Consider the following 19,894-nt stretch of genomic DNA (forward strand, 5'->3'; position numbering starts at 1 on the left):
TAACGAATCACACACGTGCCTTCGTGGTGGCCTTTACAATTGTACTTAACCATCTCCTCCTCCACTAGGCACAGTTTGATAGATCACGCTGCACTCTTCCCTAACGCCCCAAAAGAACTGGTTTGGAATAAAAGCACTTGATTAGTGGAACGATGCGACATGATAAGAAGCCACGGTTTCATCAGATTTTGACAGTTAACAGCGTTATTACACAATACCTCTGGCTATCTCCATCTGCTGCCTCAAATTCTTGTCTTGTTGTGAAAGGGATTTGTCAGTAATGTGTAATTTCATCATAAACCTGTTTGGGCAGGACACCAGAACCACAAATCAAGGCTTCTTAAAACATGCTCATTGTTTGTTTATTTAACTGTGCAGTAACTACCTCCGAAACATGTCAGATTAAGAACAAAAAACCCCACAAAAACAACATCATCATTAACTGTTTCCCTGTTAACTGCTGATTGAATGTAAACATCCAACGGATTCAGTAAACAGATTTCATTATTTCATTTAAACATGAAACATGTTCTTCCTTTGGATAACATTAACAATATGCTTTAATGTGTAAGGAATTGAGTTTATGACTCGTAAAAAACAAACTACAAAATATGTGAAAGTTTATTAAGCTTGGAGATCAAACATGGATCTAAGATAAAAGCTGCCAACATGATCTTTATGTCTAATTAATTAGACAGCCTTTGGTATTCTCCTCTGCTAGTGACGTGATAGCTCGCACTGCGATCTTTTCAATTAGATTAACTATTCAACGACGACTGCCGGAAATTACTTGGCGAATATCAGCCCATGCACACCGCTGGCATTCAATAGCAGCCCAGCTCGCTGTAGATGAATGTAGAGTTGAAATGTAAAACATGAACATGAACAAGAACTGAAAACAAGAAGCGTTCCACCACTGGAAGATAGGGATAAAAATAATATTGCAGCATCTTCCTTTAATAGAGGTTACATCAGTTGAATCCCTGAGAAACTTTTAAATCACCCTTTCCTAAGAATGATCTGTAAAAAAAGAAAGTGACTCACTCCTTACAGCACGGTTAACTGAAATTAGATTTTGATCTGGCTTAGCTAGAAGGCACCGACTATTTTTGAATAACCAGTCAGCTCCAGAGACATACTATGATTTTAAAACGCCACTATGTCGTTGCTATTATTTTAATACCGCGTTTCAAAGATCTTATGAGATATATCACTGGTGGGGGAGCACTATGCTGGCGCTTTCCATGCGAGACTCCAGACGACAACAAAAAACAGGTTTGCTTAGGTTGGAGTTTGGGCGTGTCACTGACAACAAAACTCTGCTATTTACAGAGGAAATTCACAATGTGGACACATTAAAGAAACAGGGCGTGTATACAGCACGGCTGTCCAGGCAATAAGGAAGACAAGGTTTGGTAACCTTTGTATGCAATCTGACACAATCAGCCAAATTTAGCTGAAGGATCACAGGATTATTAAGCTTTATGGCTTAATACTGTGGCACCAGGCTTACAGCGAGTGTGGAAATACTGTTGAACTTGACATCTAAACTTTTATTTAAGCTTTTGATTTTTTTCCCCCTCATATACTTTTTTCTGTTTCTCAATCACAGTTACTGATCGTTTCTAAATGATCCATAACCAGACCGGCTGACTGTCTGTCATCTCTCCTATTAAGAGAGTTCACGGGGTATAATTTTTTATAATCGGTGAAAGAGTGCAGCACTATAAGTGATTTAGTGTCACAAAGTGGCATCCAAGCTGTCTGTCTACCTTGTCTATGGATCATTGCAAAAACACAAACATCCCTGTCCTGTTAAGACTTACACAGCTGCGACTAAAGCCTCTGTTAATCCGTTAACATCATTTTTTTTTTTGCTATCAGTTTTGCTTCGATAGAAGTCACACTGCTTTTACTGTCACGCACAGAAGTGGATTCAGTAACGTGCGCATTAAACAAGCGAGACCTGCCAACAGCGATGGGGCTCTAATCTGTCGAGTCAATGTCTGGTCTGAAAACATGGAGGGACGAATCGGTGGTTACAACATCAAACAACGACAGGAGAGTCTGAACTTTTCAAATATAAAACTAATGAGTTCTTGAGGTTTAGTCGGGTTAGTTGTTCCCCCTTTTCAGACATGGATTTGTAAAACTGTTGGCTTCTAATAGCCATTCTGTTATTAAACAGAGGAGTAAGGAGCCATGACACATGCGTGATGCATTGGGCTCACAATACATACAGTTACATGGACTTCTATCCAACAACCCATCCATCCGCTTATGCAAATCACAGTGGTAGGCTGCGGATGGGGCCTATCCCAGCTGTCAGAGGGCGAGAGGCTGGGTACACCCTACACAGTCCCCATCAGTGATATAAAAAGTGTTGGTGAAACTATTTTAATAGTTACTTTGATCATCAGTATGGATGCATTCCTGTGACACACAGTCACAGGAATGCATATTTATAGAAACAGCTGGAAGCAATACACTGACTTATTCCTTTTAATGTTTTGTCCAATTTCAGATTGCAGTCACTACTTATGTCTCATTAGCCTGACCCGTCACATACCTGCTGTAATGTAAAGGTGTAGTTAAAAAAATATGTCACTGTAATAGATGTGAAACTTTAGAGCGAGTGGGAGAAAGCAACATATATGGATGGAGTTATGTGGCTTTGGAGAGGTCGGTGTGTCTCTGACGACTAAAACGCACACGAACACGGTCGTCTGCACTCTGATGATGACAATTTACGGAACAGCTGATGAATCTGTTCAGACTTTTTCCAGCACACAATAATAAACCAATTTAAAGGAACTTCTGCGAGCAGTTTGGGCAGAGTGATGTCACAAAAGTAAAAGTGGATTTACTGTGGCAAATTTTCAGAGGTGCACGGTCACACGTGAAGCTGACATATTGTCAGATTAATAGAAACGAGTACCTGTCTGAAAAGGCTCCTTTGCTTCATCAATACTTGTGTCCTCCTCGAGAGCACACACCACTTATATAAAAACACTGAAGTGCTCATAAATATGATAATGTTAGGAAAGAACTGTCCTCAGAAAGCAACGTGGCTGAATGATGGCTAAAAAAAAAATCCCCAAAACCCTCTTCGGGATGCTTCTGTTTATTTTAATGACAGGCAGTCGTGAGTGAGCACAACAAACAAAAACAGCAGCAGCAGCATCACAGTTAGATATTACAAATCTAAATGTGGTCTCTAATGCTGTATGGCTGTTTAGCTTATCACCTTCCTGCCGGCAGTTCTGCTGAACGGCTAAAGATGGCAGATTCATGAAGGCCCAGACATTACCGATTCTTCGCTCACATAAAACACTGACCTATTTACTGTGCAGACTGACAGGCAGGCAAGCAGCCAGTAAGTACACTGTCCCTGAAACAAGCAGCTACTATTTCTGAAACACACACAGCCCAGTCTCTTATACATCAAGTGTACAAATGGCTTTTACCGATACTGAATTTACTGGTTCGAAGCTGAACTACACCAGCAATGGGGGAAAAAGGATTATAAGACAGATTTCCATCGTTTCACTTTTAATTGAGTCAAAATGCAGAAGAGGAGAACTGCAGCTTTAACAATGATCCACGACATGTTAATTTGACAGAAGTTACACCCGCAGCGTCATCCTTTTCGACTTGCTTTAGAAAAATGTGACATTTTGACAGCGATATACAAATGTGCAAGCCTCCTAAAAAGAAATAAGATAAAACACTAAACCAGCACAGACATTACTGGAGATGTTTTCACATTTCTCTTCTATAAAATATTGATATATCCATAAAGAGTAGGCATTTTCCTTGCTCTTTCAAACATTAATGCTGAATTTGAATGGCTAACCACAGGAAGAGGCTCTAATCCTGAGCCCATGGCAGCCCAGTAATGGCCCCACAGTGGGGGGAGGGCTCCATAAGCTCAGCTCTCCATGCCCCTGATTAGGACACGCTCTCTGGTTAACTTGGCTTTGGCTGTCCTTCTATGAAGGATGCTGATTACTTGGGATGGGATCGACAGCTTGAGGACGGTCAAAAGATAAGGAGGAAGGAGGGACACTCCGAAGCTGCACATCATCATTGTTATTTGCTCCATCTGTACAGAACTTTTACTCTGCATTTTATAAACACGGGGTCAGATAAATTTCACTTTACAGACGCACACAGTGTCACACAATAACAGCTGTCAACATGTAACTACACAAATGCCCGTCTCCCCCGTGGCTGGACCCTCAAGATCAGAAGAAAACACGCAGTCATGTAGCCCGCTTCCATATGTCATCCCCTTGCATTTCAACTGGGGGACAGGGGAAGCGATGTCTGACATTCATGTCTGTTAAAGAGGACTCGTGGTCAAACTAAATTAATCGCTGTTTTCATTTATACAAGGCTGTGACTATGCTTTGAAACTTGGTGTACATTATTTCAGTAAATAGGTAAGTCAGAAAATCATTATTTCTTCAGGCACTGACACTGACAGTTAAAAACCTATTTTTGGCAGTTCTTGGATTGTCATCCACATTAACACTTTCTGACAGTTTGTTGCAGACAGATGAGAAGCTTGGTGCCACTCCTATGTCTGAACAGGGACATGTGATAATGCAGTCAGCAGATTGTTTATCTCAACATAAGCACAGGAAGCAAAGGCACACAGCTACAGTCACGGTAAAAACACAGTACGGCATCTGTCAGTTCGAAGGTTTTACATATCAGGACCTAACAAATGATCCCATCCTAACCAGGTCTTAAAATAAGGTCAACGCAACTTGAAATGATGTGTGTAAGCTCACTCTTCTAAAGCTTGCTTGTAGAACCAGTCTTTAAAAAAAAAGGGGGGGAATTTTGTTCATTAAGGTTTACAGGCACGTGCTTATACATAGCTCTATTAAGGGAGCTTTTCAATCAGGTTTCGATTTTGACCGGTCCACTTTGATTCTTTTCTTTTTCAGCCATCATTTTGTACAGTTGCTATTGTTTGAGGGATCACTGGCCTATGTTATGACTCAACTTGAGCTAAGTTTTAGCTGTCAGACTCTAGAATACTTTGGTAAACAGTGTTCATGGACTCAGTGACTGCAAGGTACTTTGTGGCTACAAAACAAGCTCAAATCATCACTGCTTCACCACCGTGCTTGAGAGCTGGCACGAGATGTTTGGATATTGCACAGTATCATGTTTGGTGAAATCAAACAGAGAATATAAGTGGTGACATCTGCAGTTTGATCTCTTCTGTCCAAAGGTCACGGGTCCAGACATGCTCTGGCTTGTTCAGGTTTAATATTGCAAACCATGCTGTTATATTGTTTTTAGAGATTAGAGGCTTTCTCTTGGGAGCCAAGCAAATAAGCCAATACTTCTTCAGTGTTCTTCTAACTGTAATGTTGTTAACTTGAGTATTCAACATGCTAACTGAGGCCTGTAGAGTCTCACCTAGAGGTTTGTTGCTGTTCATTTGAGAATTATACACCTTTGGATGAATTCTCTGGGGAAAATTGTCAATTATCTTTCTCAGTGTAGAATGATGGAATTTAAATTATTTGTAAATGGGCATGTAACCCTTCTGAGATTGATGTGCAGCAACAGTTGTGTCTTTAAGTTGGCTGCTGCTGTCTTTTGTCCTTGGCATTCCGTTACCACACACCTGAAGTGCACACTTGTTAAAAATCAGTTAATTAAGTCCATTTGACTTACAGCAACTGACCATATTTCTCTGTGGAAACAGTAAAGATGTACTTATATTCTTTTTTTTTTCCATTTATTGATTTTTTGCACACACACCGTTTCAGCATTTTGGCTTTTTACTGAATTTATAATGACGTAGTCTCATCTGTTGTTGTTCATTTATGGTTGTATTAAAATGGATATATGATGTGTGATATGTAAAACCTTGGAATTGATAGTGGGTGCACTGTCTTAAAAGTAACAAAATGTGCACACAAGCACCTCTAAAGCTCGCAAATGTTCAAACTATAGCTCTTACTTTCTATTGTTCTGCATTAGTAAAGTGAATTTTACAATTTAATGTAATACTGTTCAACATTTTTTTAAAAAAAAAAAAGTAAAAGCATCAAAAGCACATCTAAAACTCATGACAGCGACTTGATTCCTGAGTCACAAAAGAAATTCTGACATTTCAGCTTTTGTCAAATGAAGCTTCACTTCTTTGGTTTAAAGCTTCTACTGCAACACTCTGTAACTCTGCTTTGCATACAGCTCCAACGTCTGGTTCGTGAAAGGGACAAGTCACAGCTGCCTCACACACTTTTATTGTAACAGGTGGCAGGTGAGACGGAGGTGTGCAAATTTATTCCTCGTTTCATGTTTCAGTGGGGGAAGTTTGGCTGTATGTAGAAAGATGTCACACTTTTAATAGTCATGCCAATACAGTTCATATAAGTTCCATAATATAATAACCATACCTGATCAAGAGCCTGACGACAGGTTTACAACATATTCAAAAGTATGCCTCCCTGCACAAGAGTGAGACTTCTTTCATTTGTTTATTTTTCCAGGGTAAAAAGAATCACATGTTTCACTGGAACAAACAAAAAAAACATCTATTTTTAGGGGATACACGCGCCTTGGGGGAAAGCTATGAACATCTTTTAATCGTGTGAGTAAAAAGGCTTATACCCGCTCATAATATGCCAACTAGAGCATGATTACACAATATCAAAGGATAAAGTAAATGAATGAAACAGCTTTCAAATACACTTTGAAATAGCACTTCAAATGTCCATTAACACAGAGATCTGAGGTCTGAAACACAGCTGATGCACATACAGTATATTTTTCTATCCAAGTAGCTTTTCTAAGACAGAACGTGTCTTCAATCTTCAATCCAGTGTTTGTAATAGAGCTCTCTGTTCCCTTCTTCTTCTTCTTTTTTTAAATGCACAGCACAGTTTGGAAATATCTCTGATTACTGACCTATTATTAGACACGAGCCAGAGTATGATCTTGTTTCATCCGATCATAGTCTACAAAACCACATTTATAGGAAAGAAATTATAAATATTAAACAAATTAAATGAAAATATTACACCCGGTTATTTATCAATTGTGGGAAATGCTACTTATATACATATGTATGTACAGAAAAAGAATAGCTCTTTAGTATGTAGAGTACTGTATGTCCTATTGTGCAGTTAAACTAAATGCAGTAAAATCAGACCCAACCCATGACACTACCACCACCAAGGTTGAGGTTCTTTTGCAGGAAATGCAACGTTTTCCTTTTGTTCCCATCTGTCTACAAAAGCTTTCCAATATGTTTCTGGCTTTCTCATGTGATCTTTAACAGACAGAAGATGAAAACCACTGTTCCTTTAGTGAAGTTCTGGGTTTTCTCCTTGCAACCCCGTCAGGTATACCATTTAATCCAGTCTTCTCATCATAGTGGACTCAAATATGACCATTAGCGAACTTGAGAGAGGCTTTTAGTTGCTTAAAGATTACCCACGGTTCCTTAAATTAAACCACTCCTGTGGTCTTGAGTTTGAAAGCAGTTTTAATTTTTATTTTAGTGAGTTAAAATGTTTTTTCACATCGAGTTTTAGCTTTCAGTTAACTATAATAACCTTGCTCCAAATGTTTTTTTCTCTCCCCGAAGGGAGGGAGCATGCAATATGTTTGTCTCTCTGTCTGTTTGTTAGCAGTTTAGCATCCACAGTTTTCAAGATATCAAGTTCAAATTTTGTGTGACGGCAGATATCAATAACAGCTTGAGCTGATTAATTTTGGTGAAAATCGGATCAATGTCAAGGTCACACCAAATGTGAAAATCAGTAAATCTTGCCCTTCAGAGGGTGTTGTGCTTTCTGACTGGTCTTGTTTTATTAAGTAACCTTGTTCAGACTGATGAAAATCAATAAATCTTTTGAAGATCAGACTTAGATACATGTTTGTTTTAATTTAAAAAACAGGCAGCACCCTAACACCTGATTCTAATTTTACCATCAAACTAACGGTCAACAGTCGACGTTTACTTGCTTCGTTTCTACTCGCATTTCATTTGTTTATGTGGCGTGACTGAGACACGGCAGGACCACAGATTCGGTGTTAGAGCCATTCCATTTATTCTAGCTGCAGCTCTCGGCTGTCAGCCGCAAATCACACCACAAAAAACGAACACACAACAACACAATTCCCCTTATGTAGGTCGGTGGGCGTAATTGCGGATGCCGCGCAGGTGCATGGGCCCTCTCTGCATGGCACCGCAGACCACGCCCCACCACAGTTTAGTCGGGTTGTTTTGCTACTTTTCCGATATATGAAAGTTATGTTCACGGTTTGTGTCACATTTAGGCAGAAATGTAAACATTTCCAAAGGATTCCTAACTTTTAACTGAAACTGTATCTAATCAGTGTAAATTAAATCACTATAAATTCAATTAATGTAAATTGGACAGTATGCGTATCATACATAGCTGACTTTTTGCAAATGACAAGAATAAATTAAGCGTTCCAGTAGCTAAACCATTTAGATAAAAACTAAGAAGATAAAATCACTCAGTTTTGAGGTGCTTATATTTGTACACTGAAGAAATATTGCACAATATTCTCACCTATGCTGCTAAATTAAATTACTGCAATGTTAAATTTTACATTGATCTCGTCCCATTCCAATTAGCACAACACTGATTAGATTGCAAAGGCACGATGATATAACCTGCCTTATTTTCTCTTCAGTAGCCAATTTATTCCCTCGCATTCAAAGGATTCAGTGGTATTACCAAATATTATCCCTTTGGTTCACTTACTTTCAATTAAACAACACTCCCCTGACAGATTTGGGTACACCGATCCTCATATTTAAAACAAAGCAGAAACTGCAGGCTCATTTTACCCCCACAGCCTACACTCCAACATGACTCTCATTTTACTGAGCACCATCCTTTCCCAAATTCTCGTGCTGGGGGGGCTTGAGAGCTCACTCTGTCATTTAATATTTAGTTCTGGCGAACCTGCTCGAGTGCTGTTCCCTCAAGTGTGTGTATGCACACACACACACACACACACACACACACACACACACACACACACACACACACACACACACACACACACACACACACACACACACACACACACACACAATGTCATGTCTTAAACCTGCAGTGCTGCTTTTCTCATTGGATGTAGATTTTTGTGTAAATACTGCAAAAAATATTAGGTTAGAAGACACTTTCTAAAATAATTGAATAAACTATAGTTACGAGTACTAGTGAACAGCCAGAGGTGACAAAATTACCGTTCCCTGTGTGTTATGACAGTTTGAGTGGCTCTCTCTGTATGAGCTGGAACAGAAGTGCTTTTTAATTGAAGCAGTTTATCCTGTCAGGTGGTAAATTTCTATCAGATCTGAACTGCCAGCAGTATAAATGAGCTAAGCAGCATTGTTAACATGTGATAATTCCTTCCTGACAGAAAAATTCTAACTGTATTCAAAGCACATTTCTATGACTAGTAGTTTATTTATGGGCATTTATGACATAACAGAGCAAACTGATCAATACTTTCCCTAACAGGATGAGCTTCCTCATTCCTCATATTCAAAAAAGCATCTGTTAGCCCATCCTGAAAATCGACATTTAAGACCTTTATCATTACTGATTAACCATGAAGCAACTGTTTTTAATGTTTGCTCCAAATCCATCGGTTAACTTTGGATCAGTTTCTTTACACTGACAGAAAAATCAAACTCAAATGCTTCTGCTTATTGGTCTGATGTATCTACAGTGGGAGTAAGAAGGAATATTTATAGAAGAACTGTGTTCCGGACTAATTTATATATCTGCTAGAGAAAAATTACTAGTAAAACATCAGCTCAATTGTGCTAGTAGTACGAGAATAGAAAGTTCACCTGGCTACAGGAGCCATTTAGCTCAAACCTGCCCAGTACAGCTGGCAATTGGATGGCATCCAGGTGAGATCATGTTCTCTCCATGAACAAAATTTTCCAGAGTTGAATGGGACAAGGGCGGAGATCATCTCTTTTGAGAGGTTCCAGTCCAGGTCTTTTGATCTTCAACTGAGTGATTACTTCACACTTAGTAGTACACTTTAAGCATGTGCTAAAAGTGCAGTATATCCAGCAACCACTTGAAGCCCACTGCAATTCAATAACAAACCCTAATACTTTCTTTTGTTAAAAATGACAAAACTACGAGAATGGCCTGATACAAAAAAATCCAACAACAATAAAACAGACAGAAGGTTAAGATTTAAATTTGGGGCTTGGCTACAATGATTGAATGGGGACACTGATGTGGGCACCTGTCTTACCTCCACTAATTTGAGTCAGTGAACTGGATCCAGCATTTTAAACATGATTATTAAACAAATATTATGGCTTACTGTGAGGTCCAGTCAAGGTTATAGATGCAGTTATTTAACCAAGCATGTAAAGGTTAGCTGCTAACTTAGCACTCCATCCCCTCTTCTAATTATGGTTACATCTGCTCTCAGAAAACCAAGATGATGATTTCCATAAAAGTAAAAGCAAACCTTCAAATGCCCAGTATAATATGTTCATCCTTAATAGAAGTATATCAGATCAACCTGAGAAAATGTTTTACTGTAAAAGCAATATGACAGATTTAAACAAAAATCTTGATATGTTATGTTCTTAAATGTATAAACTGCAAAATACTCAAGATGTCTAAAACAGTTTACAAATTGGTATGAGGTCAAATCCCTGAACAGAGCAGATGGTTGTAATCCACTGTTTTATTTATATGAAATAAAAACACTATTAATAAAGATTAATGAATCTTTAAATGTAAATTATAACCTTAACATGAATTCCAAAAAGAATAACAAGAGGCATCATTCACACACCCAGTTTTTCATTTTACAGGCTTACTACAGGTAAAAAGTCTCATGACTAACAGGTAATTTGTCTCAGTTTAGAATCAAACTATACTTTCATTTCTTTCTTCAAAGACTGCTGACCTGACTTTCTATATAACCCGTAGCATGTCTAAGTACAGGTGAGCATCACATGTTTTATTATTGTCAGGTTTAAAAAAAAAAGGTACCACAGGGTTTTATCCACTATTGTGGGATGGATGAGCTTTTCCGAGGGCCATCTGGAGGCATAAAGGGGCATGATTTCCCTCCTAAGCCAGCTGGTGCACCTGCTCCGAGTACCGTTCAAAGGGCTAAGATGTACCAATTGTAATGACTGAAGGAAAGAGTGGAAACAGTCTCCCCAAGTGCTTTCTTTTTTTTTTTTATTCCAGCAAAGTATGCAAGGTCACTAAATAGTTTCCCTTGAAACTGTGCGAAGCGTTAAAAAGCTTTGTGGTGTGTTCTGTTTGTTCATCACATAGCCTTACTGTTCTCTCACTACAGCCGACTGTGCTCTACTTTAATAACCTTTCCCCTGCTAAGTGCACAGAGCTACATTGTGGTTTTGCATAGGCAAACACTAGCATGGGACTAATATTTGTGTCAACAAGAGAATCAGCTGAGACACGCTCACTCTACTTCGATGCAACTGAGACCAGAAACTGAAGCACTAGTAGTTCATCTGGAGGCAAAGCAGTGTGTCAACACTGCTCCAAGGTCTCCTCTACCTGAAGACACAAAGCTAAGATCATATGGACAAAAGCAAAACTTTTTCCATTAAAACTCTGCCTTGAATTTTCTTTGGCTCTCCAGATGTTTTCCAAACACACTAAGAATCTTTGATATACAATCATGAAAGATGGAGCAAATGTGAAGTTCTCTCATTAAGAAGCAAAGCACATACAACCAGAATGATAATAAGAAAAGGTCTGAAAAGTGAATTTCAAATGATCAGGGAGTTACATCTTATAAAAGAGGAGATTAAACAGTCACCTTGTGGTCACAGTATCTGCAGATCATCTAGAGTCCTTTCGTTCTCTGGAAACTATTCCTACTTGATGGCCTTTAATATTTTTCTTTCTGTTCATCTTCAGACTTATTCAAGCTCACTCACTTCTCCAACTCTCTGCAAACCCATGACCAAGAGAAACTTTTTAATCTGTTAACCCACCCCCAACCCTCTCACTCCCCCTGCAAAATTTGATCCCTATATTCTCCGCAGCCGGCATCCATCTGGAATATCCATCTTACTGTTAAGGCATTAGAACTTAAATACATCTGAAATATCTGTCTTGAGGCTACATTTGCAGTGTGTATTTGAAACATTATAAACTGCAGGCAATATCTTTTTTTTTCATGAACGCAGCCAGACAAACAACACATAAACAGATAGAATAAGCTTGCTTGTATATTTGTCTAAGTAGCAACAGACATCAAGTAGGGAGATTACACAGGGAGCTGTGTCAATGTGTCAGTGTGTGAGTGTTTCCTCTGTCTCTCTCCATCCATCTCTCCTGCTTACTCCCCTCCCCTTTTGGAGACAAAATGGCCAGATGGCTTGCAATCCAACATGCTAATCCACAACACAGACTGTAGCTCTGACACACCTACCATAAGACCAGTGCTCCACTCTGAACATCTATACCCTTAAGCACACACACGCATGTATACACACACAGGGCCAGTACACTTTCAGCATGAGTCCCAAACGATAACTTCACTTAACAATAGCAGAATAACTCATTCAGACTAAGCCCTCAACAGATGGAGGCTTAGTTGTATGTGTTTTGTGTGTGTGTGTGTGTGTGTGTGTGTGTGTGTGTGTGTGTGTGTGTGTGTCCTGCTATCATATTTCAGGCAGGCCAGTTAGCAGGCTACAGGCCAAGATGAGGTTGTGTGTCTACTGCTTTTGTTAGCTGAGGTGAGGTAAGAGAAGCCGAGTGTGTTGGGTTACACTGAGCAATGGAAAACATGGGGAAACCCAGAAGAGCACATAATACACATGGAAACAAACTGGCTGCCATAGTTATGTTTTTTGTTTGTTTTTTAAATAAAGGATCATTTCAGTACACTAATGAAGTGCTGCTCCTATTGTGTTATTGATAAAATCACATCAAATAAAAACACTGCATTATTTTGGCTACTCGGGCCTAGGCAGATGAATCAATGAACATCAACAAGTAAAAGAAAAGTGCTAAAGTTACACAGTGGTCAGTTGGTCACAAGTGGGGAAATCATTTGCATTAAAGTCAAGCCACAATATGCTTCCATTTTGCCAGCAGAGTGCTTGTTTACATAACAAACATATGCCCGAGTCTATAATTTCACTTCCATTTTCAGTTAAATTGAGCATACTCTGCACTCGTCAGAAAATTCAAGAGTATAACACTTTGAGTGGAGATATCTATTTTATATAATAGGTGCGTGCGTAACCAACTCGCAGCAAAAAGCTCATACAGGTAAGAACGCTCTCTGTTGATGGTAAACAGCTACACGCACAGATACAAAATGGAGAGCTATTAATTGCCCATTTGCGTGTAATAGACCTGTGTCGATAACGGTGCGATGAATATATAATGCAATGTGGCATGTGAAGCAGAGCATCTAAGACTGGTGTGAAACACAGCCAAGAGATCAGTGGAGACGAATTTTCCAGCGACAGCTTCGCAGATCAGTTCGACAGAGGGATGCATAAATATTAAACACTTCTACTCTGATGGTATAGCAAAACCTGATTGTCTCGCCGCCTTCTGATTGTGACGCTGCATTGGATTACCACTCTGTATCCGGCCTTTTTTCTGGAAAGCTTGGAGCTGGGTAATGTGCTACACTGGGAAGAAAAAATATTTGATAAACCAACCAGTGAGTTCTGGGCATATATTAGATAAATTGTGATGGGGGAAAAAAGCCAATGGTACTGCCTTGGTGTTGAGGAGTTTATATAGTAGACACCTTATATATTTTAATGCAAAAATGTAGTAAAAGATGGAGTTTAACTGCTTGAAATGCAGTCATATTTGCTTGAAGTGTGGACAGGAGGATTAGTGTGAAAGGGCATGCAAGACATCTATCTCAATGTAAAAGGCCAATGTTCATAGCGAGCAACAGCTTCAGTAACCCCTCCCCCAATCCACTTTATAATCATCTCACCCTCCCTAAATCACTGATATGACTCCCTAACATCTTCCTCTTTCACACTAAAGCCAGACAACAGGTCTCCCATCAGGCCCTGCTTCTCAAGGGATGACTGCGCTTCCTGGGAGAGGAATCGGTCCTTCCTCTACGTTGGCCCGGACGGCAAAATTTAAATCGGCACAGGTGATGGAGAGGCACAGATTCAGCTTTGTACTGTGGCCAATTCTTCCATCTTCCTCTACCACCGAGAGCTGTAGAAGAATCTGAGGTAGAATAGCTCAGCTTTCACAGCACCGGCCCCCACCCCCACTCCGATCCCCAGTGAAGTCAGGTGACCAGATGTTGTATATCTCCCTGTCACCACAGCCGCCATGAAGCTGCTACACACATCCATGTTAAAGCGAGGAAGCGGAGGCACTTCTCCGCTGTGTGGGTGAGAGATCACTGAAAGGCACAAATGGAAATACAACTCATTTCTTCTTGAAGCCCACTCTAGAGAGGCCATACGTGAGGCGGTGCAGAGATAACAAAAGAGCATCCATCAGCATATTAACCATCCACCCCCCCACCCCACACACACCCACGTACCCTCCGAAGCATATACAGCTCACATCCATCCATAAGCCGCGGGTTTACAGACCCAAAATAGCGTTGCTTCTTTTTTGTTTCAGTGTTGCTGCTGCAGCTGCTGCATTTCTCCAGGACTGACACACACACAAACACACACACACACATACCCACAAGGCCTGTACAAATGCCACCATTGATTTTTGCACCCCTCCTTCAATAAAGATGCTATTTGTGAGGCAAAAGGGAGTGTACACAGAAACAATGTGATGCACAGGATGGTATATAATGATATAAAACATGCCCGTGCCATCTGATGCAGGCATCCATTTCCATCTCGCCCTCACTGAGAGACTGCTGATGAAACAGCTGCCTCCTTAGCAGGGCAGAATGCAGAGTGGAGGAAGAAAATAAGGCTACAAAGCACCCCTACATACACAGCCCCCCCTCCTCTCCTCCTTCCTCTGCCTCCCCCTTCCACATCCCTTATTGCACACACAGAGAGGGAATTACCTGAAATATGTCTTCACATTCTCTTGCTCAGGTTACGCCTTTGGGCCCGGAGTAGTGGTAGATTCATCGCTGATCGTACAGTCCTAATGACAGTTTAAAGGCAGGATTGCCATTCTCTTGTCAGACCAGTTCCTGACCCTAAAAGCAAGCTTGTTCGGCAGGCTGGATGCTTCACTGGCTGCTCACTGTTCCCTAGCCCATGATGTCATCCACCCTGGTTTGCTGATTGGCTGAGGGATTGAATATTAATGCAGGCAGCTGGTCCAGGGGAGGGGAAAGACAACAGGCAGACACAGTTGGTTTTCTGGTTAACAGCTCAAAGCTGCAGAGGGAGTATGATGGGAGGATGGCATTATGCTGCACATTAAGCTCAAGACTGTTTCTGTTGCAAACATGGAAGACACTGAACACGATGCTAACCTGAGCTGTGAGTGCATGCCGCTGTGACTTCAAAAAACATCAGATTTAATAAGAACAGAACAGCTTAGCACAGGTGAGTTCATATAAACAATCAGAACTGGCAAAGCCTCTCAAACATTTCTGCTAGAATAGCATCAAAGTCAGAGAGAATTAATTTGCAAGAAAAGTAGAGATGACTTTACAGTTAATTGCATAAGGAAAACAAATGCATCCAAACATTTGTATTATTATTATTATTATTATTATTATTATTATTATAGGGCTCTCAATTTACCGGTCGATCTACGTCCCTACCCTCACCTATGGCCACGAGCTGTGGGTAGTGACCAAAACAACAAGATCGTGAATACAAGTGGCAGAAATGGGTTTTCTCTGGAGGGTGGCTGGCCTCTCACTTAGAGATAGGGTGAGAAGTTCAGCCATCTGGGAGGGGCTCAGAGTAGAGCTGCTGCTCCTCCACATTGAAAGGAGCCAGCTGAGGTGGTTCGGGCATTTGACAAGTATGCCTCCTGGGCGCCTCCTGGGTGAGGTGTTCCGGGCACGTCCCACCGGGAGGAGGCCCCAGGGGCAGACCCAGGACACGCTTGAGAGATTATATCTCTCGGCAAGCCTGGGAACACCTTGGTGTTTCCCCGGATAAGCCAGAGGAGGTGGCTGGGTAGAGGGAGGTCTGGGCTTCTCTGCTTGGGCTGATGCCCCCGCAACCCGGCCTCAGACAAAGCGGAAGAAGATAGATGGATGGATTATTATATATACTACAGCTATTGCTACTTTCAGCCTAATGGGTTTTCTTTGTCTTGCTTATTTAACAAATTAGTTGCTGTTGCTATGCAAGGATAAACTACCTACTTTACAGGTCAAAATCTGTTCCCCATGTTTTTTTTTAAAAAAAAAAACCCAAAACAAAATAACATTTAATTTTCTGTATCAATGTTTATATATAAAGTTGCTTTTGTGGTTAGTGCTCTTATCATATCTATTTTAATGTAACTGAGAACATGTTTTAATGACAAATTAACATAATAACAGTGGGGGGGTTTTTCATATTAATATTTACCAACATTCATTTAGTTTGTTTGTTTGTTCCCCTATGCCTTGAAATTTGAGATAAATTCACCAAACACTTGCAGGTAGTGTAACCGGAGTCTCTGAGTTCATAAGCAGGCGAACACGACAACCAAAACTGTCGCTGCAGTTGCCCTAATTTGCCTATGATGTCATCCTTTTCCTCTATCTCACCTGTGATTGGCTGACTGGCACAGCATCTGCTCAGTCTCATGGCTAGTGCTTTTAGCTCAAGGTGGAGGCCTATCTGTGGCTCTGTGAATCATGGCTGGTTGTCCTGACAACCCCTGTAATGTCGATTCCTTGTCAGAGAGTAATATGGCTGTTCGGTGACAGTCTGTTCACTCAAATGGAGAACTGCAGGAAGATAATGCCCCCTTGCAGTGCTTTCATTCACATTTGAAGGTAGCTTTTAAGATTTTTTTTTTTTTTTAATGAACAGCAAATATATTTTTAAAGAAAACTAAAAAAAAAACAGCTTTGAATTATTTATTTAATAATTAGATTTTTTTTTTTAGAATAATATTAGGTGTTAGTGTTTGGTAATAATCCTCAGGCTCTCAAATCCTGAGGATTTTACATTCAGGAATGATCTAGTGCACATTTATTTTCTGACAGTATACCTTTTATCTATTGCAGGCAAGTGTTTAGGATGAACTCATTAAACCCTGCCCATATAGAAAAGAAGGAAAATGGCTAATTTAGCTTAGCCACAGGAACATTTGAACTTGACAGGCGACTCCCGTTTCGTTGAGCTCATTTTTTGTGAGGTAGCAGTGTTTATTACTGAGCCACCATCAGGCCACAGCGGGAACCAGGAATGATCAATTCATTATCTCAGATGTCCCATTTTTTTCCTGGGACTTTTCACCAACTATGCTTATGAAATCGACCAGGCTCCACAGTTACAAAGCACTGCAAGTTTCCGACACTCTGCCCAGCTTCTTGACCTTCCACCTAATTAAGAAATGTGTGCTTATGCTAATATCCAAATGAACAAATTATGTTTTACTCCTCCTCTTTTTGTTTTGAGTTAAATTACCAGGTAAAATGAATAAAGGATTATACTTTTCACCTGGATTAATGTGCTTTATGTGGCCCATGAGAAAAGAAGGCCCTTTGTATCCTGAAAAAATAAACAAACAAACAAAACAAAACCCAAACCGGGATGGCAACAATGATTAGAAAGGGCACAGACCTCCTACTAAAGCCGGTGTGCTTCTTTCACAGCCACATGCCCTTTAGAAATTCTGTACTCATACCTGCTACCCCATTATAAATCACAATGGATAAGCATGCATGACATGTTTTAATTAGGATCAGCACAACAAATTAATAAGAACATTTTTTAGATTTACACACATTAAGCTTTTCTGCTTCCATCAAGAATTGTGCTGTATTTGTGTGTTGCCATTACTAATATATTTTCCATTCTCACTGCTGCAGTGAATCATGCAATACTTTTCTAAATATGTGCTCCTCCTACTTAAACTTAGCTCAGCAATACACAAGGCAAATCATTTCCTAATGCTTGGCAGTAAAAGCTCAGATCAGGAGCCGACAGGACAAGTCGCAGCTGAATCTCAGAGGAGCATGATTTACTAGTATCCATAGGCTCCTGTCAGTGATCAGGTTTATATAATGAATCCTATAATATCCTTGGAGGCAGAGCGCATCTCTGTGGTGACATTTTGTAATAAGCCCTGTCTGAAATTTACCAGTGTTGTAGACAGAGAAAGATGAGTTTCTACATATATCTACGTAGAATCTTGCCTGAAACATATACAGTGCAGTGAAAAACTATTTGCCCCCTTCCTGACTTACTCAAAGATAATCGACTAACCACACTTTTTGGAAAGCTGAGTTCTGTTTTGGTATCTTGATTACTGCAAGACAGAGTCTAATCAATAACTTACTTAAATGGAACCTGTCTGACAAAGAAGTAGACTCAATAACAGATAACTCAAGAACAGATAAGAAACACAGTCATTGATATCTATCAGTCTGGAAGGGGTTACAAAGCCAATTCAAAGGCTCCACTACTGTGAGAGCCATCACCCTCTTTAGCCTGACGCCATTAGCCGTTTCCGGGGCCAAACTCCTCTTCAGTTCACAAAGTGAAACAACCACTGCAGCATCGTTGAGAGTTACATTCTTTCATCTCTAATAAAATGATCAGTGTGGCTGCTCTACCAGGTGTAACAATTAAGTTTAACATCCAGGCATCCATTAAAAACAGGATTTATGAAGTTTAACGAAGTTAGCTCGCTAGTTTCGATGAACGCTAACTTCCCCCTCCCTCAATAAAAGTTAATGTGAGAGTCCCTGAGTGGCAGACACAAATGGCAGTAAAAAGATGCTAAAAACAGACCAAACTTTGGTCGGGAGAACACCTGAGATGATCCATCCCCACATGAGAACCCAGAGCAACTTCTGAAGAACTGCAAGCTTCATTTGTCAGAGTTCATGATTCAACACCAACAACAAAGAGACTGGGCAAAAATGGCACCCATCAAAGAGATTCAAGAGGAAAAAAAAACCTCATCTCAAAAAGCCTCGTGTCACATTTGCTGTAAAAACATTGTGATGATTCCCAAGACTTTGTGAAAATATTCTGAACTTTTCTGGAATGTTTAGGTCTCATTAGATCTGGTATAAAACTAACACAGCATTTCATAAAAAAAAGATAAAAAGATCCTAACAGTCAAACATGGTGGTGGTAGTGTAATGGTCTGGGGCTGGACCTGGAAAACTTGCCCTAACTGATGGAGACATAAATTCTGCTCTCTGGAAAAACATTTTCAAGGAGAATGTCTGGCCATCAGGGTTTGCCTTGGGTTATGCAGCAGGATAATGGTCTACAATCACCTGCAAGTCCCCCTCTAAATATCTCAGAAAAACCAAAATGGTGGCTTTTAGAGTTTCCTAGTCAAAATATGGACTCAAATCAGATTGTGACACTTTAGGATGAACCTTAAACAGGCCGATAATAATAATAATAATAATAATAATAATAATAATAATAATAATAATAATGGATTGCATTTATATAGCGCTTTTCGGGACCCTCAAAGCACTTTACAATTACACTATTCATTCACTCTCACATTCACACACTGGTGGAGGCGAGCTACAGTTGTTGCCACAGCTGCCCTGGGACAGACTGACAGAAGCGAGGCTGCCATATCACGCAATCGGCCCCTCTGGCCATCACCAGTAGGCGGTAGGGTGAAGTGTCTTGCCCAAGGACACAACAACCAAGACAGACAGAGCTGGGAAAAGAACCGGCAACCTTCCGGTTACAAGATGAGCTTAATTAGAATATTGCATT

At 40.2% G+C, this 19,894-nt stretch overlaps 1 protein-coding gene across 3 annotated transcripts in view; it reads right to left on the reverse strand.

The window, feature by feature from the left end:
• Window positions 1-19,894, reverse strand: part of LOC146509761 (serine/threonine-protein kinase PAK 3) — a 49,765-nt gene that overhangs the window by 17,740 nt on the left and 12,131 nt on the right. The window contains exon 1 of one of the 3 annotated variants that reach the window (XM_085174401.1): window positions 15,079-15,297. The exons of 1 other annotated variant lie outside the window; for it this stretch is intronic. The gene's annotated coding sequence lies outside the window, so the exon portion shown is untranslated. Of the gene's footprint in view, window positions 1-15,078; window positions 15,298-19,894 lie in introns of those variants that run through there. One more of the 3 variants, XM_085174403.1, reaches the window with a different exon arrangement.

This window comes from Neolamprologus multifasciatus, chromosome 10 (assembly GCF_963576455.1).
Source record: "Neolamprologus multifasciatus chromosome 10, fNeoMul1.2, whole genome shotgun sequence".
Lineage (NCBI taxonomy): Eukaryota > Metazoa > Chordata > Actinopteri > Cichliformes > Cichlidae > Neolamprologus > Neolamprologus multifasciatus.